Source organism: Arvicola amphibius, chromosome 11 (genome assembly GCF_903992535.2).
Source record: "Arvicola amphibius chromosome 11, mArvAmp1.2, whole genome shotgun sequence".
NCBI lineage: Eukaryota > Metazoa > Chordata > Mammalia > Rodentia > Cricetidae > Arvicola > Arvicola amphibius.
The window spans coordinates 122,585,350-122,612,858 of record NC_052057.2 but is presented as its reverse complement, the minus strand read 5'-3'; positions in this window follow the sequence as shown (position 1 = coordinate 122,612,858).

Below are 27,509 nucleotides of genomic sequence, written 5' to 3'. Positions count from 1 at the left end.
TACTATTTGACACGTGTACATGCCATTTAATTTCAAAAGTATTTATTTTAGTCTTTTCCATCTGTCATAGCAGTCTTATAGCCAGAAAAATATGCATATATCTTGATTGCTTTTCAGTAAGTTGTATCAGTTAGCACTCTTCTGTTGGATTGTTTTCGTTTTTGTTTTTTTCAGGACAGGGTTTCTCTGTGTAACAGCCCTGCCTGTCCTGGAACTCATTTTGTAGACCAAGCTGGCCTTGGACTCATAGAGATTTTTGTGGCTCTGCCTCCCAAGTGCTGGTATCAAAGGGATACACCCCTACCACTGAGTCCAGTTAGAAATCTTATTAGCAATTAACACATAACTACATTTGGCTTAGATTTCTACTGATAACAACAAATGTCATCGAAATGTTCTTATCTCATTAAGATTGACTGTTTGCTCAAAACTTAATAGAGAGTTAATGTTCTTGGATTATGAAATTGATTTCCAGCTGGCAGCGGTGGCACATGTCTTTAATACCAGCACTCAGGAGGCAGAGGCAAGCCGATTTCTGTGAGTTCAAGGACAGCCTTGTCTACAAGAGTTAGTTCCAGGACAGGCTCCAAAGCAACACAGAGAAACCCTGTCTCAATAAACAGAAAACAAAACAAACAAACAAAAAAATTGATTGCCTTAAATAGCACCAGATTAGCTAAGAAATGTTCTTTAAGAGTAGTTTCAATTAAGGAAAATATTGAAAAATTTGGAGAATTGTTTCTTTTAATTAATAAAATGCTTTCATTATTTATTTGAGAATCGCATACAATTTTGTTTTATCATATTCATTACCCATTTCTACCCAAATTCCTCTCAGGTACACCCTTACCTCTACATCCCCTCAACTTCATGTCCTCTTATTAACTTCTCTATAACTCATCAAATTTAAGTTATGGTTCCCATTATTTCTATGTTTAAAGCCATCCACAGGAGCATGAACAACCTACCAGGGGTCACACCCTAAAGAAGACTGACTCCTTGTTCACTAGAAGGCATTGTTATCAGCTGTGGATGGGAGTTCAGACCTTTTTCTCTGTGGCTTGCCTGTGTGTAAGTCTTGGGTAGGCAACTGTAACATCTGTGAGTCCATGAATATCTGTAAGCCTCAGAAGGATATTTTAAATTTGTTCTTCGTGAATTCCATGAATGTGTACATTGTGTTTTGATAATATATACTCTATAATTTCTCCCATATAACTTCATCTACATTTACTCTAACAAGTGCCCCTCTAAAAATTTATGCCTTTTTTATTTCACAAAAATATATATCACTGAGGGCAAACAGTGCTGTCCATGTGCACAGGTGCTAATTGAACGCCTCATATTGGGGTTTCTGAATTATTGTAAGGATGAATAATTCTAAGGACTGAACTAATAGAGTTGGAAATTCTTATAATGTATTAGTGAAATTGCTTATGGAGAAAATCTATATGAAGAATATTATTATTAGAAGGTGGTGGATTAATATCAGCTGCCAAATAAAAGCTTACCCTAAGAATAGCATTACATGAAAGATAATGAGGTAGCTGTTATTTGAGATCTGTCAACAGATCTGAGAAACTTATTTTCATTGGAATTATTGCCACATAATTTCATTCTCCACAGTGTTTCAGTATTAAACAAGGTAACTTCTTAAAGCCAAATTTCTTATGAGAACAGACATATCCATTATTGCTTATGAGTGTCATCTCACTGAGATATGCAACAAGGTACTTCAATAGAAACTATTTTCTTTTACAATATGGCGGGACATATGTTGTCATGTTAGTTGTAGAGGGTACACTTGAATCTTTAAGTAGTATACAATAGATTAATTTGTAGGACAAAATATGATACATATTCAAAGTTATTCTTAAAATTTTCATTTTAACTTGAAAATTAGAATGCAAGTTCTGTGCTCCAAAGGCAAATGATATCTGGTTGCATTAATGTATAATGTAAAAAAAAAATTATGGAGTGGTACAACCTAAATGATAAAATTGAAGTTGCCGAGTTTCATCCATCACTGAAATATTAATTTGAACAATCATTAGTAAACAAAAATAGCATGCAGGAACTAGAGACTCCAGAAAAATAATTCCAGTACCCAGGGAATACACAGAAATCATAAAGGGCATGTTGAAGAAAGCAGAATGAACCATCTTGCCTTGCTAAGGCTACCTATTCCCTATGCTGCTGGTGTGATGTGGAGGGAGCTACTTATTTAGGTAAAAAGAATAGTCACCCAGTATGCCAAATCCCTGGAACCAGTCCCATCCTAGTGAGGCTTTGTGATACCATGGACTCATTCTTAAACTGCCCAGTGTCAGGATGGGCCTTAAGCCCAAGATCTAGAACAACTCTGTGAATCTATGTTTCATATTTACATCAGTGAGAGGTCAGTTCATGCCTAGCTGTTGTATCTAAGAGTCTCCAATCCCAAACTCCAATTAATTTCCATGGTCAAAGAACAGAACCTTCACTTGTGTAAAATTATCTAATTTCATCTCAAGCCTTTATATCAGCAAGACAGTAAAAATTTCCAGGTTAGTTCCACCTTCTGGTCTGCCCTCGTGGCAACAGGCAGCATCTCAACATTTATAAATAGTTTACGGTTCATTACAACTACAGGGATTTGGGAACTACATTAGCTTACCAAAGAACTTCAGAAGCAGATATACTAGGAGATTTATAGACGCTGCCATTCAGGTTGTCAATTTAGTATTTTGGATGGAGTATATGATTAAAGATATTCCCTGTTAGTAAGTATATAAAGACCGGCAGATGTTTCGATTTCCATGTTAAGTTGCACAAATACCACATAAGACCAAAAGAATCACAAAGGGATCTGGCAATATTGACACCATCAGAGAAAAAAATAAAGCATCTGCAAAAATTTTAAATATTAGAATACACGTAAATTTTCCTGACAAATAAAAATAAATCATATTAACATTTTTTTTCAGCTCTTATTGTGTAGCCTAGAGTGGTTTTAAACTTATTATGTAGTCCAAGTAGGCCTGAAGTTTATAATCTTCTTACTTCTGTTTTCCAATTGTTGGAACATTAGGTTCATGCTATAAGATGATAGTGGTATATTATTTGTGTTTTAATAAATAAAACTAGCCAGAAGTTCAGTGCAAAGCATTCACACTCGTCAGCCTTACAGGACAGGTGGTGGTTTCACACACCTTTAATCCCAGCAACCATACTAGTGAGCAGAAACTACAATGGGAGGAAACAGGTATAACTCTAAGTCTCAGTCTGAGGATTGGTGGAAGCAGGGTCACTCATTTTCACTCTGAGGTAGAGATAAGAGCAAGTGACTGGCTGCTTTGTTTTTCTGATCTTCAGATTTAACTCCAGTATCTTTTTCTGGATTTTATTATTCATGCTACATTTGGTGCCCAGTGTTTGGAATGAAATTCACAAAAAAATATTTGTCTGGCTTTATAGCCACCAGCCTAGGCCAGAACTACAAGCAGCTGAACTCACCGCCCTAAAGGCTAGTTTCTTTTCCTTTTTCTCTCCTGGAAGGCTCTCCCTTCTCAGACAGCTGCCATACTATGAAGCTGCCTTGAAATCCAATCAGCCTTTTAGCGTTCTATGCAAGAGCAATAAGCCTCAGAGCTTCAGCAACATCGTCACAAATTTGTTAAGACAATGGGGAATTCTTAAAGGGAGAAATTAATCAAAAGAGTTTTTTCCCCACCTTAAAAATGGGGAAAAAAATTACATTGGAAGGAAAAGCCATTACATGTGTGTCTCTGAATGATAACATACTGGACAGTTTGAAAACTGAATGATTAAATAAGATGATAACTAATTTAGATGGGAATTATGTAATGTCAACTCTAAACATTATCAGCATTTTCTTTTCTGTTGTATCACTAAAAAAGCTGGTTGATCTGAGTGCTAAGATACAGGCCTTAGAAAAACTTAATAACATAGATCACAGAGATATTCAAATCCAGACAGGGAAATTTAATGAAAAACTAATTTCAGCATTGTATTGAAAGAATAGAGAGTAACAGCCTAAGGTTTTCAAACAGCCAACTTTAATGTATTCAGTAACCATACAGGAATTGCCAAGTGATAGAGTAAGAGCTGAATGGACTCCTGACCCAATGTAAGATTTAAGGGGATTCAAAGAAGCAATAATCTATGGCATGCACTCACCACTTGTGAAGTAAATGTTAAACCTGTGGTCAGTTTAGAATAGAATTATCCCTAACAACTGGATAGTGTTAGTTAAAGCTGTTTTAGAGCCTTTTTCTGCAATTAAATTGGTTAAAGCTGTTTTAGATCCTGGTCAGCAATTAAAATGGAGTACCTGGTTCAGAGAAGAGGCTAAGACTATTGAAGAGCAGAGTAAATCTAGAGGTGTGGAAATCCGCCAAGATCAAATTCTTGAGAAGGAAGTTATGCTACTATAGAAAGACAATCTCTACATGATGGTCACATCCTGGCTTTGTTCCATGCAGCAGCTTTGAATGCCTGGGACAGAACTGAAGAAGTAGAAAGGGACATTGAATTATTTACTAAAGTCATACAAGACCCCCAAGAAGCATTCATGAATTTCTAACAAAGTTTGACATCAGCAGTAAATAGAATGATATCAAATTCAGAAGTTTGATGACTAATAATTGAATCTCCGGTTTTTGAAAATGCCAGTTCTTTATGCAAAAGTATAATTAGGCCATTAAAGGCAAGGTCAATATCTTTGGAGGAATGAATTTGAGATAAAATTAATATTGACTCTCATGACCATGATAATGCATGGATAGGAGAGGTGATTTCCAGAGGTCTGAGGAAAAATTGAAATGTCAAATGTCATAATTGTGGCAAGCACCTTAAAAGGGATTTTAGACAGGGAATTCCCAGAAACAATGTTTTTCTCCTTTTCTTCTAAGAATAATCCATTCAGAGCACATCCCTTCTGGATTATGTGGAAGGGATGGAAGGGGCAGGCACTGGACAAATGAGTAAAGGTCAACGAGGAATATTCAAGGTTATCCTTTGCAGTTGGAAAACTCTATGACGGGTCTCTTGCAGGCTCTTATGTCAAAGCTAATTCAGTCATTTCCTACTATCATAGAGAAAACTCCTTTCCAGGGCAATTAAAGAAACTAATGTCTATTGTAAAAAATCATACTGCTCTGGGTAATAGAACGGCTATAGAAGTGAGGACAAAAAATTTAGGAGAAATTATAAAACAAGTATTTTTGCAAACTTATATTAATGAACAAACACAAAATTAAAAATACAATAAATGACTCTGTCATGGAAAGTTCATTAGACACAGGTATGGATAAAATAATAATTTCATAAGAATCTTGGCATCCAAATTGGCCTTTTCAGGATATAAGTGTTAAGTTTTAAGGGATCAGACATTTTCTCAGGTAAAGCAGAGCGCAATATGCGTCAATCGTATAGGGAAAGGACAGAGAGGAATACTAAAACCATATATGGCTAACATACATCTGAGAATTCATGGAGGCAGGATCACCCATTTTCAGAATGAAATAGAGATAAGTATCAGTGCCTGAATGCTTTGTTTTCTTATCTTCAGGCTGAGCTCCAATATCTGTCTCTGGGTTTTGGTTATTCATATTAGTTTTAAAGGAACACAGTGAGTTATACTTGGATAATAATTTTAAAAACTGACTAAATTCAGAAAAAATAAAATGAAGGGGACAAACTTAACAAAAGATTGAAAACTATAAAAAGAACCTTAAGAGAGGGCTCTGAGGCTAAATATAAATGAACAAATGAGTGTCATAAAAAGCTTCAAAAGGAGACGTGGCCTAGCAGAAATGCCATGTAACTCAAGGAGAAGTTATTCAAATTACTCACGCAAAGAAACAAAAGAGATAGAAAATGAGTGAGAAAAAAACCTGTAAATGAACTAAAGGATATTGCCCAGCCAAATATATGCATTCTGGGAGCCGTAGAAAAAACAGGGTCAATACAAAATAATATTTTTATAAGAAAAAAAGTTTAAAAACCAAACTAAAGTAAAGCAAAATATAAAATGACAGGGCTACAATATAGCTCGGTTGGTAGAGTGTTGGCATAGCATATACAAAGAACTGAGTTATATCCCAAGGACTGCAAAAGCCGTGTGTGATAGCAAAATTCTAAAATCGTAGAAGATTCAGCCATTCAAAAACATCTTCAGCAACCTAGAAAGTTCAGAACCCTGCCTTACATACTTGAGACCCTTTTTTGCTTTTTTTTTTAAATTTTGTTTTCTTTTGTTTTTAATCAATCTGAAGAGGCAACTGACTAATCAAACCATAAAGTATAATGAACCACAAAAATAAAACTTCATGAGCTTTACTGTTACATATAAAAACAAAATTTTTAAATATGAAAGGGAATTTTGAAAGAAGCAAGGTAAAGGTGATTCCTGATATCTAAGGAAATCCAATGAAGATTTCAGCTGATTTGGTAGCAGAAAATTGAAAGAGTAAGAAGTGGAAAGCTAAATCCAAGTTCAAAACCAACAGCAAAGAACACCTTGTCAATCAAGAAAAACAATATCATAGAGTTTTCCTTAATGAGGGGTATAAAGATCTGTGGGTATAAAGACAAATGTTGATAGATTTGTTAGGGTTTTAAAAATAGTTGCTGTGAATTCTTCAGCAATAACTATGATTGACTAATACTGAGTAGATAGGTTTCTATAACAAGACAGATTTTCCCTCATGATGAGCAGGTCCTGAGCTAATTAGAAAGATGCTGGTTACTGCCACAGTATGTGTGCCACTACTGCAACTTTAGAGTTGTTGTACGTGATGGTCATAATGTTCTGAGTAGGCCTGTTGGCTGTACACTTCCTTTGGAAGCTTCCATGATGCCTTTTGAAATCATTAAAGCTAGTTCTCAAAGATGGAGCATTCATTTTAGATATAGTTAGGAGTCTTTGGGCCCTGGTTCTGAAGTGAATGGTGTCCTCTTTAAGAACTTACCTTTACCTGTTGGGGAAGACCCAAGGGTAACAGCAAAAGGCTATATGTTTGGGGAGTCTTGTAGATAGCCATGGTTAAGGTATAATACTTTTTGTAATTGTCAACATTTAATACCTTTAATAATTGTTCTTCAGCTGTATAATTGTTATACTTTTCATAATTGTAATTACTACAACTGAAGTTCTGACCAAAATCTCTAGTCTTGAGCCACAAGAATACTCAGTTATGATTCTTCAGATACTTAGCTGACATTACTGCTAGTTTTTTGTTTTGCAAATTTGTTAGCTAATCTATTTCCAAGTAAGAAAGAGAAAGATAGCTTACAAAGCATATAGGTTTTAACATTCCACATTTAAAGAATGTACAACAAGGGTGGTTATTTTATTCTGATCAAAGTCCCTTAACCACAAATATTGTAAAAGTAATTGTCAATGGCTTTTGTTAAGTGCTCATTACATTTGTTTTGCTTGCTTATTTTTTTCATGGAAGAATTAGTAATTGAATCATAATTGGATTGTTATTTGGTTCATTTCTCCTTATTTGATTACTATTCCTTCATCTCATTTTCCCTTAAATTGATTTGTTAAGCTTAGCTATCAATTGTTTTACTCCCCCCCAAAAAATCTGTTCACTTCTCATTTTGCTTGATTCTTCTTCACATTTGATTTTATCAACTTTTTAAATATATTTGTAAAAGACAGACTTTTTCAGGAAGCACGCATTTAACTGTCTTATATACCAACATTAAATTGCTTCATGGTATCAAATATTTTGAAATGTGGTTGATGATGATAGCCAATTTATTCCAGAGTGATTCTTTCTATAATAAGTTACCTAGCTAATGTCTGTAGCTAATATATCTATTAGCTTGGAAAGGCTCATAAAAATAAATTTTACAATTATTCATATATAGCACATGTGAGTCCCTTGATGTTGCAAGGACTGGGGCTGCTTGATCCTCCCAGCTGCCTGGCTAGCTTAACCCCCCAAAAAACACACAAAACTGTCCTTATTAAATCAGTGCTTAGTCCATTAGCTCTAGCTTCTTATTGGCTAACTCTTATATCTTAATTTAACCCATTTCTATTAGTCAGTATATCACCACAAGGTCATGACCTATCAGCAAAGTTCCGGCATGTCTGACTCTGTTGGTGGCTCCATATTGACGCTTTCTCTGCCTTCCTTTTCCCAGCATTCAGTTCTGTGTCCTCCAACTACTTAAGTTCTGCCCTATCAACAGACCATTTGTGGTAATCACAGCACACAGAGGGGGCTCCCACATCACCTTGACACAGCCATTGCTTCACAGAAGACCAGCTATTATGTGTTCAAATGGAAAAATAGGAAACTAGAAGGACTAAGTGAACTGTAAATATTGGGATTCGCTAAGGGAGTAACTGAGGTAATCAAAATTCTTAGACAATCTGTTCCCAAAAGCTTCAGTATCTTTACCTGAACTGGTAAGAAAAGAAAAATGAATTACATAAAGAAGACAACAGGGGTACAACTGAGCTTCTTTATAATGACATAACCTAAAGATAAACATATATTTATCCTCCTGGATATTGGAAGCAGACAAGATCACCAGGCTAAAGTTGGGAGCACCGAGGTGGGAGTGGGGTGAGCGGAAGGGGAGATGGGGAGAGAGAAGGGAGAAGGGGAGGATTGGGGAGAGCTTGAGGGAATGGGATGGTTGAGATGGAGCAAGGGTGGATATGGGAGCAGGGAAGAAGATATCTTAATTAAGGGAGACATTTCAGGGTTGGCAAGAGACTTGGCTCTAGAAGGGTTCCCAGGTGTCCAAGGGGATGTCCCCTTGGGCAGCAGAGGAGGGGTGCCTGAACTGGCCTGATCCCATAGCCACACTGATGAATATTTTGCATATCACCATAAAATCTTCATCTGGCAATGGGTGGAGATAGAGAGACAGAGACTCACATGGGAGCACTGGACTGAACTCCCAAGGTCCAGATGGAAAATAACTTTATAATTGGTAAAGGGTTTTTTTGTTTTGATATAATCTTTTTGGATGTTTGTATAAGGAATCCAACATAAACTGTCAAACCCTTTGAAATATCCTGTGATAGTGGGGTTTTTGTTTTTTATTACCTAACACATGAAGAGATGTGTTAATTTGCTCATATATTTTGCACATAACTGCACCCATACAATACATCACTTTCTACATTGAAAATTTTAATAAATTTTCATACTGTGATACAAAATTCCAAAGTCTTCTGACCTTCTCTGACAGTGTCCTATGACTAATATATTACGCAAATTGCTGACAAACAGTTCTACCTAAAGTTTTATTGCACAGTGCCAGTCACTGAAGTGTGTTCATTTCCAAGAGCTGGGATCCATAGCTCCTGAGTCACCACTTTAGTAATATTTTAGGAAATTGCTAGTCATACAAATATGGAGACAATGACACTTCTCTAAATTTCTGAAGTGATGGGGCTTTGTTTATCTCAGTTGGCATCATCAGTCCTAAAGAACAGAGTGGAGAATCAATCTTTCTTTCCATGCTAGAATTTAAATCAGTCTCTCAATATCCAAAAATGGTCTGAATGTGTATGTGTATATTGTATTAATATAGAAATAAGATCAATTTGTTCACATTAAACTACTTAGCATTGTTTTATAGAATTCTAATAAATTTCTTGCAATATTACACTGCAATTTTACTAAAATGAATCTATTATTTTGAACATAAAGTTGAATTTCATTCAAAAATTTTTCCTATTATTTATGTTATGGTTTCCAGTTACAATTTGTCTTTTTTAGGAAGCTGGTTGTTTTCTATAAATATGCAGAATATGAGAATTTTCTTTAACAGCTGGTGTTAATTGTTCTAACCTAAACTGGCTTTGTAGCTTTAATGGATGTTACTTAAAACTAAACTTTTCTTTACAAGGAAAGTATAACTACAATATAACTACAATCTTTGCTATGTAGAGCTTGTACATACTGTAATTTTCAATATATACAAAACTATGGGAGATCACCAACTCCAGTTGGAATGGGACTGATGGAACATGCGACCAAACCGGACTCTCTGAATGTGGCCGACAGTGGGGGCTGACTGAGAAGCAAAGGACAATGGCGCTGGGCTCTGATTCTTCTGCAAGGACGGGCTCTGCGGGAGCCTTCTCAGCTTGATCGATCACCTTCCTGAACCTGGGGGGAGTTGGAAGGACCTTGGTCTTAGCATGGATTGGGGAGCCCTGATGGCTCCTTGGCCTGGAGAGGGAGGGAGGGGGGGTGAGGGTGGAGGGAAGGGGACGGACGGGGGAGGAGGAGGGGAGGAGATGGAAATTTTAAGTATAAAAAAATAAACCATGGGGAAAAAAGCTTAAAAGAACTATATTATAAAACTTTTTTGCTTTTATTAGTGACACCAAACTTAATGTTTATTAATTCCTCAGTGAGACTCTAGAGTGTCCTAAATTTTTTAAGAATTTTTTTATTCAGAGGTAGGTATCTATACATATCAAAAAGATTAATTATCGTGAAAGAATTACCAATATTCTACCCAAAACTTGGCTAAAATGGAGTTCATGGCTCAACTTTGGGAAATTAATAAACAGGTTTATTTCAGAACAAGGGGAGTTTTTATTCTTCAAAGTTACTAATACTAGCCGTATACTCTGTTTTCCAAAATGATTTATTAAAGAAGGAAATAATCCAATAAATGAGGCATTAACACAATGCTTACTCTAAAGGATCGCGTATGCAAGGCAATTTGAGTAGTATAATCCCTCAAACATAGAAAAGGTCGATGGCGGTGATGCAGTTCCTGAAAAGCAGAAAAATCATTTATGACCAATTGATAATATGGAAGAGACATAGTTGATCACAGTAAAAATATCAAAACTTGGATTAATAGTTTTTTTCAGAGTGGTAATATATTATACACATAATAACACAAATAGCAACATACCACTAATGCGGGTATAGTCTCTCATGAATATTACCAGTTCCCATGATAGTTTTTGTGTTTCCCCTAATATTAAATCTTTCCTTTCCACAATTAGTACAGAAAAAAATGCCTGTGGTCCACTGAAACACGGGAATGCTGGAAAACCTTTATAACGTCTAGACTGATTCGTGATTTCTCTGAATTCATGAATTTCCTCTGCTAGCACTTCACAGGACATATGGTTCTACTGAAAGACGGACTCTATTGCACATATGGTGGGGCGACAGATAAGAGACTTCTAGCGTAGAATGCCAAGAATTGTGGATATATTTGAGAATAAAACTTTTAAAAGTGTAACATAGTCCGTAAATGTAAAAGTTTAAAGTCATCATGGTACAGCTTGACAAATGACCACAGAGATAATGGATCCCTGCTTCCCGAGCCCAAAATAAACTTAGATGCTTTTGAGCCACCCTCTGAGTTATCATCATGCAAGAGGTTGTCATTTACCTGACTCCAACTACATATTAAACTGTATGCTTTGTAGCTTTGTACTAATTAAATCATAAAGAATATACTCTGTATCCACTTTCTTTTACAGTGTATTTCACTTGTAGGAGTCTTTTGTGTTATATACGTTAGAAATGTGTTTATTCTCATTGTCTATTCACAGTTTAGGGATACTACTGCAAAACATGGTGATCTCAAAAACACTATATATTCATTTTAGCTTATCCATGCTATATATATACATATATGCATGTATATGTACAGTGATACAAGCATAATGTTAATTGTAAGCAAATATTCAGTTATAGAAAATATTTCTCAACAATGTTTCTAAGTCTTTTCCTACATTTGCATTCTAGCAACTAGGGCATATTAATTTAGTTGCTTCATATTCTCAAAATAATCCATTATAAACTACCGTTTGTACGTAAGGCTTTCTGCTATGGGATAATGGTCTGTACCCTGTCTTTTATATTTTAAATAAATGCTGATTGGCCAGTAGCAGGAAGTATAGGTGGGGTGACTAGGCAGGAAGTAGATGAGGGGCAATGATAATTTTGAGAAGAGGGAAGCATAGTCCACAGTCCTGACCCAGCCACAGAGGAAGCAAGATGTGACTGCCTCGCCGACAAAGGTACTGAGCCATGTGGCTAACTCAGACAAGAATTATGGGCTAATATAATTTATAAGAATTAGTAAATAAGAAGCCTGAGATAATGGGCCAATTGGTTTATAACTAATGTAGATTTCTGTGTGATTCTTTGGGACTAAAAAAATGTCTGTGTGACCTGGTGGTACAGAAAACCTCAGTCAACCACTTTCCACTGATATCCACTTTCTGTTTATGTCCCATTAACTATATGAATAGGAGCACAGAGAGAACTTTCAATTTTTGCCTGAGTAGACTGTAATAATCATATAGGAACTATATTAATTATAACACTGTTTGTCCAATGGCTCAGGCATATTTCTAACTAGCTCTTACATCTTAGAATAATGCATTTCAATTAGTCTATGTATTGCAATGTGACCACGGCATTACCTCATTTTCTTATGTCTTATTTCCTTGGCACCTTGCTGACATCTGCTTGACACCTCATACTCTCTCCATACATGCAAATGTGTGTATACATGTATATATGTGTAGTGTATGTATGTATATATGTGTGTGTGTGTGTGTGCGCGTGTGCAACACACTCAGATTTACTATTTACTGCCTGGCTTACTTCACTAATCCATTGGCCAAAATACCTTTATTCATCAACAAATAAACACAACATATATACAGAAGGAAATCGCACATCAAATCTGGTTTTATTTACTCAATTTGCCTAACTAGGGAATACTAGTTTATATTTGTATTCAATGTAAATTTCTTCCTTTCTGATCTACTTCATCAAATGTATTTTAGTCTATTGAGCTACAATTTTTATATAAATACATTTTTTACACTTAATCTGAATATGTGATTTGTGTTATAAACATGGATTTTAAATATTTTTAAAATATTTATGCTTTGTGTTTATATACTCAATTAATCTTGATCTTTTAAAGAGTTTTCATTTGAAATTGATAATTCCTAAATAATCATAGATTATTTTAATTTTAATGAATATTCTAGTTATAAGGAAATTATGCCTATTCCAAGGTTTTGAAGATATTCTTCTCTTTTGTTTCTTTTTAAAATCATTCTCAGAATTTTTATATTAAAAAATCACCAGTTCCCCTGAAATTGATATCTGCGGATATTGTAAATTAGAATTTTTGATTTACTTTCTCACAGTCTGGGAAGATATACATAATTTATCCAGTGTCATATTCTGAGAAGTTAAACATTTGCCCACTGTACCAGACTGAACCATCACTGATGTTAGATTCTCATGTCTTCACATTCTTCTAGCATTGCTTTACAGTCAGTTTTCACATTTTAAATCTGTAACATTATTTATTGATTTTCCCAGCTATGCTCTCATATACCCACTCACTAGACACTAAGAATAAAATATTCACCCACAGACAGAAGTACATTTTCTTTGTGAAACCAAGATAGTTATACATTGTCGTAGAAAAACTGCGTATGTAAGGCAGTTCAGGTGAACAGTTACTACATAATGAAGAAAGAGAATAAGAAACGCCTGCAAGGCGTTAGTGGACTTGGTGGATGTATTGTACACTTGAAAATAATTTTCTAGAAGTCTTCCCAGAAGGGCTAAAGGAGGGCAAAAACTTAATTAAGGTCAGGGGTCAGTTGTTCATACATAAGGGGAAGTAATTGTTGCAGGGACAATAATGATTTCATCGAGTTTAACACATTTATATGGTACAGCGTCCAAAACCAGCACCTTGAAATACAAGACCCCATTCTGATTATAACTGTTTGTTGGGACCACTTCTCTTATCAACATTCTTAAATTCTTGTGTTGAGGGAAGTTCAGCAAGGATACAAAAAAAAGCAAGTGCCACATCAAAACCAAGAAGACAATGGAATCACAAGCAGCAGGAGAGTTAGTGCTGTCTAGAACTGTGAAGACACTGCAAAGATTTTCCTAAGAACCTTGGAGGAGTGCTCCCCTGGTGGCATGGTGATTTTGGACCCCTTTTATTTTAACCTACCAAGTTTTTTGTACATTTTAGAACAGTTTTAGGAAAGAAGCACACGAGGAATGTACAAATAAGACCACAGAGTTTGTTGTTTTCTGAGTTGAGGTATTAGATGTGGTTGTAGAAGATGTAATTAGAAAAATAATGAGACAGGCAGGTAAAGACCTATGAGCAGTTAAATAGACTAGTTATGTTGGAGACAGAATGGGGGAAATTGGTCTTTCATGCACTTAGGAATACTGTAGTGTCATAATGATAAAAGGAGTTTGATCTATTTCATTGGCCTAGTTTCAGCCTTCAGCCCTTCAACTCTTCAACATTCTCTTAAAGACTTCTCATCTGCCTGTCACTGGTTCATTTATGTTAGTTTGTTTATGAGTCTTTGGATGTCAGGTTGTCACATCCGTGTGTTTGGACTTCTGATTCCAAGAGTCCTATCCTAAATGAAATCTCTCTCTCTCTCTCTCTCTCTCTCTCTCTCTCTCTATGTTGATATTCAAGTGTCTTATTTTAATCTCAAAAGTTTTCTGAGGCATCTCATACATTTTCATGTCTAATATCACAAGTGAACTGATTTGCAAAAGCATATCTGAGCTCCAGTGCTATTTCACAGTTTATAATAAGATCAACCTATTCTTATTTGAAGTATAATACTAGATTCATGCTTTCCCTGCAGCAATATGGTACCATCTGGCACATTATTAGTGCAAGACACACTGAGGTTTGATACAATGTGCATATGACTGGGATACACATGAGATTTGATCCAAAAGCTGACATATTAGTATGATAAGTTTGTCAACTCACTGTAACTCATTAGAATAGTAGGGAAATATTATGGCTTTCCTAAAAGGCAAATAATATTACAACATGACTGACATTTTTAACTAGGAATCAGTGAGGTTACAGCTATATCTCACTGACATCTCTGAGAAACCAGTGAAAAGATCAAAGGCAACAAAGAGGCCGTTGTTTCCAGAATTAATTTCTTAGTTACGTAACTTAAGAATATTTTGGGTAAACTGTGAGTGTTCTGTTGCTGTTGTCTTTTCACATATTTTGCTTCTTTTTTAGCTTTAAGAAATGAATTCAAAATTCAGGAACGGTAAAAGTGTGACTGTCTTCCTAGTTCAGACTACTTTTTCTTGCTTATTTGTTTGTTTTGGTTTTCCAAGACATGGTTTCCTTGTGCAGCTCTCACTGTCCTGGAACTCATTCTGTAGATCAGGCCATTCTTGAACTCACAGAGATCCACATGCCTCTACCTCATGAGTGCTGAGATTAAAGGCATCTGCTATGACTGTCCAGCCATTCAGACGTTTAATACATCTATTCCCCTTTCTTATAACATCCAGTCTCTGAGCTGTAGCTATCTAAAAGTTTGTTGGCTTCAAACACTGGCTTTTTTTTTTCTTTAGGATCCTGAAATAATGAGGATTTCATATTTTCCTCATTTCATGCTTATTAATTTAATTTCAAAAATTGAAGTTTAGAAAATACCGGCCACAAAAAATGTATTGCTGATAAGAAGAAAAGTTAAAACAATATTTTAAAGTGGTTTTGGGGGGAATAACATTTTATTTCGTTGAAAAAATTGACATTCTTTTTCTGTACATAAATTATTTGAAAAAGAAGCATATTGAAATAGCCCTTGCTTGTTTATTATCCCAAAATGATATGGAAATCCTGGAGCTGAGAGATGATATTTAGCCTTTATAGAAGTAACTATTTTAGCATGACCCAAATGATATTGTAGTGAAAAAAGTTATGCCTGTTGAAGTATCAGGTCAACATAATTTTAAATCTGTATAGAAATATTTGCCATATATTCATAACTCAAAGCAACAAAAGCAGAAACAATAATATAAATGGCGATTACCAAAATAAATTGAGGATAATATTATCAAAGAATAATCTTAATCTTGATTGTTTAAAATTTCTAGTCAGTTTCCAGGATTATAGAATAGCAAAATTTATTAAATTTGTTTTAGAGATTATATTATTTATTATCTCAATTTTTCTTCTATGTTCTAGGTCCTGTTTACTAGATTGTCACCTTTTTTCCATCTCTAAGGATTGGTTGCACAAATAATAAATAAAGTACAAAATTCTATAAGGCAATACAATATATATTAAAATAAAATTATGTCACATTGGGTGATTAATCTTCTCTTAGTGTCAGAGACTTCCTAAAAAAATTCCTAATCCCAAATTAGAATTTGACTGCTGGGAATAGATGAGAAATTACTACTGACACTTTACTAACTAGTCTCATTTACTTCTAAATGGATTTAAATTCTTGTCCATATACTCAAAGATAAGTGTAGCTTTCACCCCTCAATAATATATGGGAAGCCCTAGAAGTTGTTGATTAGAATCTTAGTGATTACCAAAGGAAAACAGCCTATTGCTGTTTCTCTTGATTGCCCAAGAAACTGAAAGTGAATCTTTATTGGTGAAGACATCAGATACTTCAAAAACTAGACTTAGAAGAATCAAGTTGGATCTGATTTGTATGCCTGTTTTCTCCCTAAGCATTTACTTTGATACTTCTAAAAGTTACTATGAAATATTCCAAGAGAAGCAAGTAATCAATAATCCAACCAAAATATAAAGTCTAAAAACCATAGCACAGACCAGCATACAAGATATTCCTAAATGTGAAAAGCTAGCACTTATATCATTGGGCTGGCCACAGAATGACAAGTTGGCAATTTAAGTGGCTTGCCCATCCAACTTTCCCTGCCTAATACTCTGGGAGTAAAGGCTTTTCTGATTTGTATTTGCAGCTCCTGAGCTCTGGGTTTCTTGATATATTAGCTTCCTGAAACCTTCTCTGTATACAGAATTGATTTAATTATTCTTAATTTGTTAGTATATTTGTTAGAATTTAAGCTGCAGGTATTGCGTAACAACAATGGGACTATTTGAGTTCCTGCGACCACAACACCTACTAATCCATAAAAATTATTACGTCTACAAAAATTAACTAAAAATTTATAACAGGTAAGTTCATTTGATTATTAAATCAATAAATAGATTTGAAAATTGTATAATTGCAGATAATATCACCACCCAGGAATTTAATAACTTTTTTGATTCTATTGTGGATGAAATTCTGCAAGAAATATGTGAAGTTTCTAGTGCATCCATTTTTGTGATCATGGGACATAGAGAACCACATTGCAGCACTGGACTGAGCTGCCAAAGCCCAGATGAAGAGCAGAACGAGGGAGAAGAAGAGCAAGGAAGTCAGGACCGCAAGGATTGCGTCCACCCATGGAGACAGTGGGACTGATCTAATGGGAGCTCACCAAGGCTGGTCTGAACAAGCATGTGATCAAACCGGACTCTCTGAATGTGGCTGACAATGAGGGCGGACTGAGAAGCCAATGATAATGACACTGGATTTTGATTCTACTGCATGTACTGGCTTTTTGGGAGCCTAGTGTGTTTGGATGCTCACCTTCCTAGACCTAGATGGAGGTGGGGCCTTGGACTTCCCACAAGGCAGGGCACCCTGACTTCTCTTAGGACTGGAGAGCGAGGGGGAGGGGAGGAGGAGTGGGAAAAAAGGGAGGATGGGAGGAGGTGGAAATGTTAAATAAACAAATTTTAAAAATAAAAAAAAATAGTTTCAAAGTTAAGGGTTGATTGAATATAAAAATTAAAATACTCAATCAGATGATTGTAACATTTAAGTTCATGTCCATTCAAGGGATAACTGAAATAGATGACTGTTTTAATTTTTTTCTTTCAAATTTACTATGTTCCAATTTTGTGTGTTGATTTGTAGAAGTTTATATTTAAATAAATTTTCATGTTTTATGCTTCTATCTAAAAAAGTAATGGTTTGAAAACAGAGTCAAGAATGAGACAATATTGGAAATGGTACATTATTTATATTAATGAAAAGCTAGCTGACAGGATTTACACCTGTCATTGAAAATCAAGTTAGCTGAAAAAATAATACCACTGAAAAGAATAACATTAATTTGACAGACAAAATTCAATCCAAGTCAATGGGTTATAAAACCTTACAAAGGGGTCCAGAAAGATTTTCTGAAAGGATTCATACTGTTGAAGTTGACAATCAAAATCTGTTAAAAAGTTATGATAAATTACCAGATAGAATATCTCTCCAGGAAAGCAATCTGCATGCCATCCAAATAATATCCAAGGATGAGAAGTTATCATTAATGGAAAATTTAACCTTGGAATCATAAGTGCAGAATGAGAACCAGAATCTCTCCTATTCATCGAAATTATTAGAAATATTCACAGCTCAGAGTTTCTGGCTTTACAAAAGACAGTGGTAAAAATATCTGAATTGATTGAGGAAAATATTAGAATTGATTAGCAGGGAGAGGAGGTACAAGCAAAGAAATTAGTATTGCCAATACCTCTCACAGTCAGAGATGACATACCAAGACTTTTAGGTACTTATCCTGTTATTACCTCTGACAAGTCATCAAATACTCAATACCCAAATGGAAACAAAAAATGTAAATGGAAACCTATAAGGATGAAAGATCTAAAAGATCTAAAAGAAATTAAGCAACCAGTAGTATCTTTTGGGATGCATTCACTATTTGTTAAGGAGAAGGTAAAGCCATGTGCTTCAAGCAATAAGGTTACCCCAAATGACTAGCTTCAGTTAGTCTCAACAGTCCTTGAATATTAATTGATATTACAGTGGAAATGTCATTAGAGAGTGGAGACTAAAGCCTTAGAACAACAAGGAAGGGTCAAAGGACTCATGGCTACCCCAGATCAAATTCTTTGTAAGGGGTGTTATGCTGATTCAAAGAGTCAAGCTAATTTCAATGAACACACGTGGTCCCTATGCTATATAGCAGCCTTAAATGCTTGGGACAGGATTCATGAACTAAGAAGAATTGAATCATATATTAAGGTTAAAGAGGGCCCAAGATAGCTCTTTAGTGACTTTTCACAAAGATTATCTAAAGCTGTACTAATAGGAGTAACAGATCCAGAAGCTAGACAAGTATTTCCTGAATCTCTAGCTTTTGAAAAATGCAACTTAGAATGCAGAAAGATACTTGGGCCTTCAAAGGTTAGAACAGCACCACTGGATGAATGGATCAGGAATACAGTAAACATTGAGGCATTTGACTATAATACTGAGGACTGAGTAGGTATAAAAGGAAATTAAAAAAAACACAAATGCTTTAATTGTGGTAGAATAGGACACCTAAGAAGAGATTGTAGACAAGGCACTCCTAGAAATAATGTCTCCTGTGGGAATTATAAAAATAGAAACTTCTGGATTATGTAAAGTTGTGGCAAAGGCCCACAATGGGCCAATTAATGTAGATCAACAAGAGACAAAAAAAGGCAACATGTTACCCTTGGAAAACTCTTTGGGGGGCCTCTCTCAAGCCCCCAGGTCAAATGCGGTCCAGTCATTATCAGTCACTATGGAGGACATGTCAGGAAAATTTAAAAAATCCAATGCCTGTTTTTAAAAAAATGTACTGTATGGATGATGGAATAAATATGGAGGATGAGTCAAAAATTCTAATAGAAAATAGGAAACATATTTTGGCAGACTTCTATAAATGATCAAAGACCAATGCTGAGAGCACAACCAAATAACATTGTAATTGCAGTATTACTAGACTCTGGACCACAGCTCTTTATCCAAGGACCTGTGCAACTGAAGAAACAATTCTATTCTTTATACAATAAAGATAAGGCTTAGAAAACATCAATTGTTATTTTAGATGTGAATGGAAGAAAATGGAAGGGAAACGGACTTATGGTCTAAAGAAATTCTAAATGACAATGGATTCCATTTCATTTTAGGATTAATGACCAGAAAAATGACTTTATGTGACTAGTGAATGTACACTCTGGACTTCTAGGTCCACGTTCAGAATCATCCTTTGTATATTCTAGAAGATGTCTTATGTTTTTAAGCCAAAGTCTTATCATAGTTGTTCTTGTTTCTAGAAACTTTGGGTTCTGACAGCTAAATTTCATTTCGCACTCTGTTCTTTTCAATCAAATTTAGCAGTGGTAACCTAGCATTCTTAAGAACCTTCTTAGATTTATTTGCATTTCCTATGTTTTTACAAGTCAAGATTTTGATCCATAGATTTTTCTTTGTAAAATCTGTTATCTGTTGTTGGCTTTGGGGGGCTCAGACAGCCCATATTTTTTTAAGCCTCTCATCAATTTTCTTGTTTAATTCAAGTATATATGAGTCACACTGTCAATCCCTTCCTAACGTTTTGTATTACTACTTATTCAATTATTTGATTCAAGAAGCTGGCACAGGATTGCACATACAAATTCACCCTATACTTCAAGTCACATTTTGTAAACCTCTTATCATGTAATCTTCAATCCTTTTGCTCTTTCAATACTCTCAAATCCCCACATTATGTTTTGTTTTGCTTTAGCAGTCACTTGATTGTTTTATAGTTGTCCTCACATATTTTAAGCAAAAAGAAAAAAAATCAGGCTATATCTTCAGTGCTTATCTTTCAAAATTACTCAGATTGGTTTTTATTTTGATTTGTGTCAGTGTGCTGATTAACACTACAGGGTGACCTTGAATTTGTTAAAATCCTGCTTTAACCTCTTAAGAACTTGGATGATAGTATCTATATGCCAGTAATCTTGCTCAATATTGTGTTGTTATTTTTGATTTTTTAATTTTTGGAGGGGGCAGTTCGAGACAGGGTTTCTCTGTAGATTTGGAGTCTGTCCTGGAACTACCTCTTGTAGACAAGGCTTGCCTTGAACTCACATAGATCTACCTCCCTCTGCCTCCCAAGTGCTGGGATTAAGGGCATGTGCAACCACTGCCCAGCTTTGTGTTGTTATTTTTAATTGCATATCTAAAACTTCTTTGTGATCATGTATCGCAAAATTCTTGCTATACTGAGCAGATATTATTGCTTATGAGAAACACTTGCTAATTAAGCACAGTTATTCAAATAAATTGTTTTATGTCATTTATTTAAATTCTTCACTGTATTCTAGGACCCTGTTTACTATCATATTATGTAAACACATTATCACAAAATATTTTGAGGGATGCTTTCTGAAATTCAAAAGGTAATTGCAAAATCTCAAGTGGTATATTACTATTGTTTTTAGATAAAATAAATATATATTAAAATTTTAATTATTTTCTAAAGAATGCTAGATGCTCCCTTAAAAATGTATTTATATTATAAAAACCACAAAAATGCTGTCAGTAGAGTGAATGGCGGCTTTCTAAATAGACTACTTTGATGTATCTTTATATCATTTTTAAAGAATCACATGTCCAAAAGACAAAAAAAAGATACCACCATCAGTTGCCCTTCTGAGTTGAATTGTCTTTTATTTACTACAGCATAAAAACTTGAAGATAATCTTGATAAATTGTGCCATTTTCATGATATAACTTCTAAAATAGTACCGTTAGGTAAGTTCATTAAGAAGTAGGAATTTTATCAGTAAAATATAATTGCATCAATCCATTTATTTGAGTGCTAAGGATAAAAATCATCTAAAGATCTCCTAGGTCCTCTAAGCAACTGAAATATTGAATGTGTTGGCAGAAGATTCATGTGTCAGGAGTGAAAGGAATGGCTAGGACAGAATAAAAGAGCACTTAGGGTATACAAATAACACATTCAGATTCTTATTCCCATTTAAAAACACATTTCCTTTACATAAAATCACTAAATACACATAATTGGTAAAGATGGAATTGTGATATACAGGCTTCAATTAATATAAATATTCTTTATCATACAGGAGACTTAAGGGATGAGAGGTGTTTATTGAAATGAGCCCTGAGAAAGGCCTCAGCTTTAGTAACATACTCTTTCATAGGATTTACAGGAATTTCATGAAAATGCAAGGTTAAGACATCATATTTACTGGGGCTATGGAGAAGGCTCAGGAATTAAGAGCAAGTACTGACCTCAGTTTAGTTCTCAGCAGTCACCTGGGGTACCTCGGCCTGTCATTCCAGCTCTGGGAGATCCAAGGCCCCTGGCCTCAGGCAATTCCTGCAATATATGTATACATACTCACACATAGACTCACAATACAAATAATTTAAAAATACGTGGTTTAAAAATAAAAGTATTATACTTATTGGGACATTTGACTTTATCATATATGTGAAGATATAATGTTTTATATTATCAGGCTATTGACTAAATTATCAAAACCTGGCTTCATTACGAGATCTGTTCAAACCAAAATGCAGTATAGGATTTTTATATTATCTCTTCCAATTAACCACTTAAGTTAATAATACTTTGATTATAAATACAGAAACATAGACTATGTTGATAATTAATAAATCATATATGATATGATCTGAATACAATATGGAGAGATAAAAAGTAATATGAAACTATCCAGTAAGACAACTACGGAGGACACAAGGATTTAACTTTTTTTTTTTTTTTTTTAGAAATTGTTAAATGTGAAGACTTTAGCCGAATAGCTACATTAGCAAGGCTGCTTTCCTGCTGCTGAATATCTTTCTCAGTTCAGAGGGGGTGGCATTACATCCTACACCACTGCTCTACTGCAATCTGCTCCTGACAGGACCATCCATCTGTTTAGCCTGAGCAACCCTGCAGTTGCTTGTGTGCTGACTCACAGATGTAAGTAGGAGGTTGACTGCAGCATTTCTGACTTGTACGCTAATCCAAGCTAATGTGACGCGTTTGGAAGCGGAGATGCACATGTTCTTTAATTGGGAAATTTCTCCGACTTTCAGAACAGCAGAGGAACAAGGACTGTGCTAAGCAGTCCCCGGTTCTGAACATGCCTCATTTTGCTTGAAGGAAGCTGGACGTATGATAAGAAAGGAAGGGCTTTCTCTAGAAGGGGTGAGCAGCTGGCATCTTTTAAAGTTCTCTGAGTATCCTTGGCAGGAGATCAACATTTTGAGTAAAGTCTGTGGGTTCAATACGGATGAATCTGAATTTCCCAAACGATTTAGGGATTACACTCCTGTTCTTTCTGTGAGATGTGACAGACATCTTTTAACAGTCTCAAGACACTGTAGTTGTATTTATATGACAGCTTTGACCCTTGGATTATTTTCAAAAAAGACATGGTGAGTTTTTTTTTATGATCGGGAGTTTTAGTGGATGTGACATAACTCAAAAAATATTTCATTCAGCCTTCTAGATTTAATCAAGACAACCATTTAGCTGTGTTGGGCAGTGTTTGTTGTTGACAGAAGCAAAACATACCAAACATGTGTCAAGCCTTTCAAAAGTCTGAAACTGTGGAGCAGCACTTAGCATGATTTATGATGGTGCATTTCGTACTTGAAATTATTTTGACTGCGGTGGTAATTGCTTTACAAGGAATAACTAGCCTCCTCACTTCTCGGAACACTTAAAGTTTAGACATATCACATTGCTACAGCTTTGCTCTTGTCCATTCCACTGAACTTTTCTGCTTTTTATTTAACTAACGATCCATCTACAATGCTATATACTACATGAATCTGTCCTTCAAACTCCTAGTCAATATGAATGACTAAATTTTACTCTAGTTATACAGTGTTGAGTCAGTTGTGACCAGGCTTTGCAACTTGAAGTGAATAGTAATTGTGTATGTGCATTTCTTAAAAGATTCCGTGAACGTGGTTTATGTATATGACTATTCCATAGTAAAGTGTGGGAAGGAAAACATAATCTCAAGAAGTGTTTACTGGGTAGAATTTTAGGTATTTATGAAATAAACGCTAGTTCCAGTAAGACATTAATGTAGTTGTATCTGGAGGGTTCAGTTTTGAATCCAGTGGCATTCTTATAATTGTATGTTTTAAATTTTCTGATTTTTTGAAATAATTCCTTAACGAACATGGACATGCAAATAAATACAGAGATCAGTAAGAAAATGGAACTGCTAAAACTAGAGTGTGAGAAGAGTGAGTGGCACACAGAAAGTAAATGAAACAGCATCCTAGGAAATGGGAGTGTTCAGACAGCTCTGAGCCTGTGGCTTTTACCTTTCTCAACAGGTATTTGATGCTGGTAAGAGTGGCGAGGAACAGCAGAGGGAATTCTCTCTGTTCAGAAGAAGAGGCACTAGTCCCTTTCCTATCAGCCTACTTTACATTAAGGGAGAATCCTATTTTAGAAATTACTGTAATTTCTAGTGGTATACAGCCAGCAATCCTACTATGGAGTAGTAAGTGCTTTGCTGAGATGTGTTTCATTGTTTCCCAAGGAAAACACAGATGGGGTGAAAATATTAAAGCACACACACACACACACACACATCACATGCACACAAAACCTACAAAGTTAGCAAATGCTAAGTATCATTGCTACTTTCTTGATCAAATCTTAAAACTGGTTTGTTTTAGTCTAATATTGAAGATACTTAGAGGGGCGGTATAAAATTATGATAACCACAAATTCTATTAAACACGCGCTACAAAGAGACCACGTAGGTCATCCTATAGGGCAAGTCAACTCCAATGGGACATATGGAACAGTTCTAGAAGCTCAGAAAGCACAAGAGCCTCAGGATTTTCACTGATTCACTTTAACTTCTCATAGAGCTTGTCCACTGCATTTCCTGTTGACCACTCAAAAGCCATTTGTCATGCCTCAGCACGAACATTTCTTCCAGGTCTGTGTGTAAAAGGTAAATTGTATATATGTTTATCTTCAGCCAGGAGAGATTAAGGAACCAAAAGAATGTTGCAAAAAGTTCTCTTCCATACACCTGTTTTAGCTCTAACTAAAGTGTGTGTGTGTGTGTGTGTGTGTGTGTGTGTGTAATCATGTGAAAACCACAAAAACAAAGAGATATATTTAAACATTAAAACAATTTTTTATCACAAACACTGAGTTATTTGTGAATAACTCAAAACTCTTACTAATTTAAGGACTTAGTATAATTTTTATCATAGAATAACAATGTATCACGTACTCTTCTTATTCCCACTAATGTAGATTCACACTATTAGTGACTTAAAGATATGTAAAACTCATAATTAACACTGAGTATGAAATTGAACATTTCTGAAACACAGTGCTTTTTCTTTTGCTTTAATTAATGAAGTGATCATTGGACTAACTCAAGCATAGAATCATATACATTAAATTAATGTTATGTTAGCTGTCTACAACTGCATTTATGGATTGAGGCCATAACTATTTAATGTTAATAACACTATGACTAAATTTTACAATATCTTACATTTGTGAAGTATTTAGTATTCACATCAAATATTAAAATATAATATATTTAAGTATTAACAGAAGATGTCATATTTTCTAGTACTAAATTATGTTGTCTTTTGGGAAATGAGTGTGAATAAAACAAAAATATAGATTGGTGAAGAAGGGATTTCTAAACTGTGTATAAGAAGGGAGCACTCATAGTCATTGTTTCTATATCCTAGCGATGTCTCCTATCTTACTGATTTTGCCAAAGATAAGAGTTTCTGTATGTCTTATTTTCTTTTCGCATCTAATAGTTATATGGTGGTTACAAGATTATATCAAGTCAGTTTCCCAGAGATCATTCACTCCTTTCTAATATATAATTACGATACAAAGACCATGTTACTTCACTGACACCTGAAATGCATATTATGGCTGAGTCAGTTTTCAAAGTTTATGTTCAGAACTCAGACTACTCTAAGGTTTATCAGAAAATAGAAATGAAAGAATATAATAGATGTACATATACAATTAGTTAATGTTTGGAGAATTATTTAGCAGTTGCCTCAATAGCTATCGAAAGTAAAAGGACATTCCACCACTGTCTTGTTGTTACAGAACCAAAACAACAATACACCATTGCTCTTTATATAACTGACTAGTTTTAATATATATAGTTTGGATTACAGAGAAGTAATATCAAGTAAACACTATAAGCCTTCTCTTCTATTTTAGTGAGTTGAATTGTAGTTTTGTAGCCTATCTATGTGTTCCCTAAATTCACCAAATTACCCATAATCATAGATATTGACAACCCTAGCCCAAGGTATGTATTCAATGTTATTTTCTTTTATATATGTGCATGTGTGTATGTGTGTGTGGTTTATGTATATGCTTGTATGGATATGCTTTTATGTGCATGGATGGGCGTACATATGTGTGCACACATGTGTGGAAGCAAGAGGTCAACATTGGCTATCTATCTGGAAAATCTCTGCCTTATTTTTTGAGAGGGTCTCACTGAGCCTTGGTACCATAAGGTGAGGTGGCAAACAAGCTCCAGGGAATCCTCCTTTCTCTAAGTTCTTCCTGTGCCAGGCTTAAAGAGATGCATGCCAAAAACAGACATGATAAAGATCTAAACGGTAATGTTCCTGCTTACATACCAGTCACTTTCCATCCTGAGCCATCCCCGCAGCTCCCCACACCATTTCTTATTCAAAGGTACCAAAACCACAAAACAAAATATTAAATATAACAATTGAATAATTTCAAATAATTATGCCTTTATTCCTCTTTGACTCAGAATGTAAACTCTAGTTAAGGTAAAAAGTTTCCGTTGTGGTCATTCATTTAAATTATTTTCAATAATAATCCTAGTTTATGAAAAATTTCTTCTAAATTCTAGTGCTAATCCCTAAATTCCACATTTTTGTTCTCTGTATCTTCTGGCTCCTTCTCTCACAACTGTCTCCTGACATTTAGATAGAAACTTTGGTACCGCTGATGGCCATTGTATAAATGTCATTTATTTAGTATTTAAAATTTTTATTTTTTTTCATTTTTTATATTTTTAAAAATAGATTCTTGAGTTCTTTATATGTTTTAGAGATTATCCCTCTGTTGAATGTGGGACTGGTGAAGACCTTTTCCCTTGCTGTAAGTTGCTGCTTTGTCCTTTTGTCTTATCAACATGTGCTTTGCCTTACAGATGCTTTTCAGTTTCATGAGGTCCCATTTATTACTGTCTGTCCTACTGTCTGTGCTTCCGGTGATCTGTTCATGAAATTGTGTCCTGTTCCATTGAATTCAAGACTACTTCCCACTTTTTCTTCTTTCAAGTTCAGTGTAATTGGATTTATGTGAGAGTCTTCGAGTCACGTGGATTTGATATTTCTACAGGGTGATAGATACTAATCTATTTGCATTCTTCTACATGCTGAAATCCACTTATGCCAGCACCGTTTGTTGAAGATGTTTTCTTTTCTTCATTGTATAATTTTGGCTTCTTTTTTTCCAAATTAAGTGTCCATATGTGTGTGAATTTATGTCTAGGTATTCCATTCTATTCTATTGAATGATGTGTCTGTTTTTATGACAATACTATTGCTGTTTTTATTATTAACTCTGTAGTAAAGCTTGCTGTCAGGGATGGTGATACCTTTAGTAATTCTTTTATTATACAGAATTGTTTTAGCTATTTTATTTTGTTTTTCCATATAAAGTTGATAACTTGCTTTTGATAAGATGACAGCTTTTACTATGTTAATTTTACCAATCCATGAGCATGGGAGATACTTCATCTTCTGATATTGTCTTCAATTT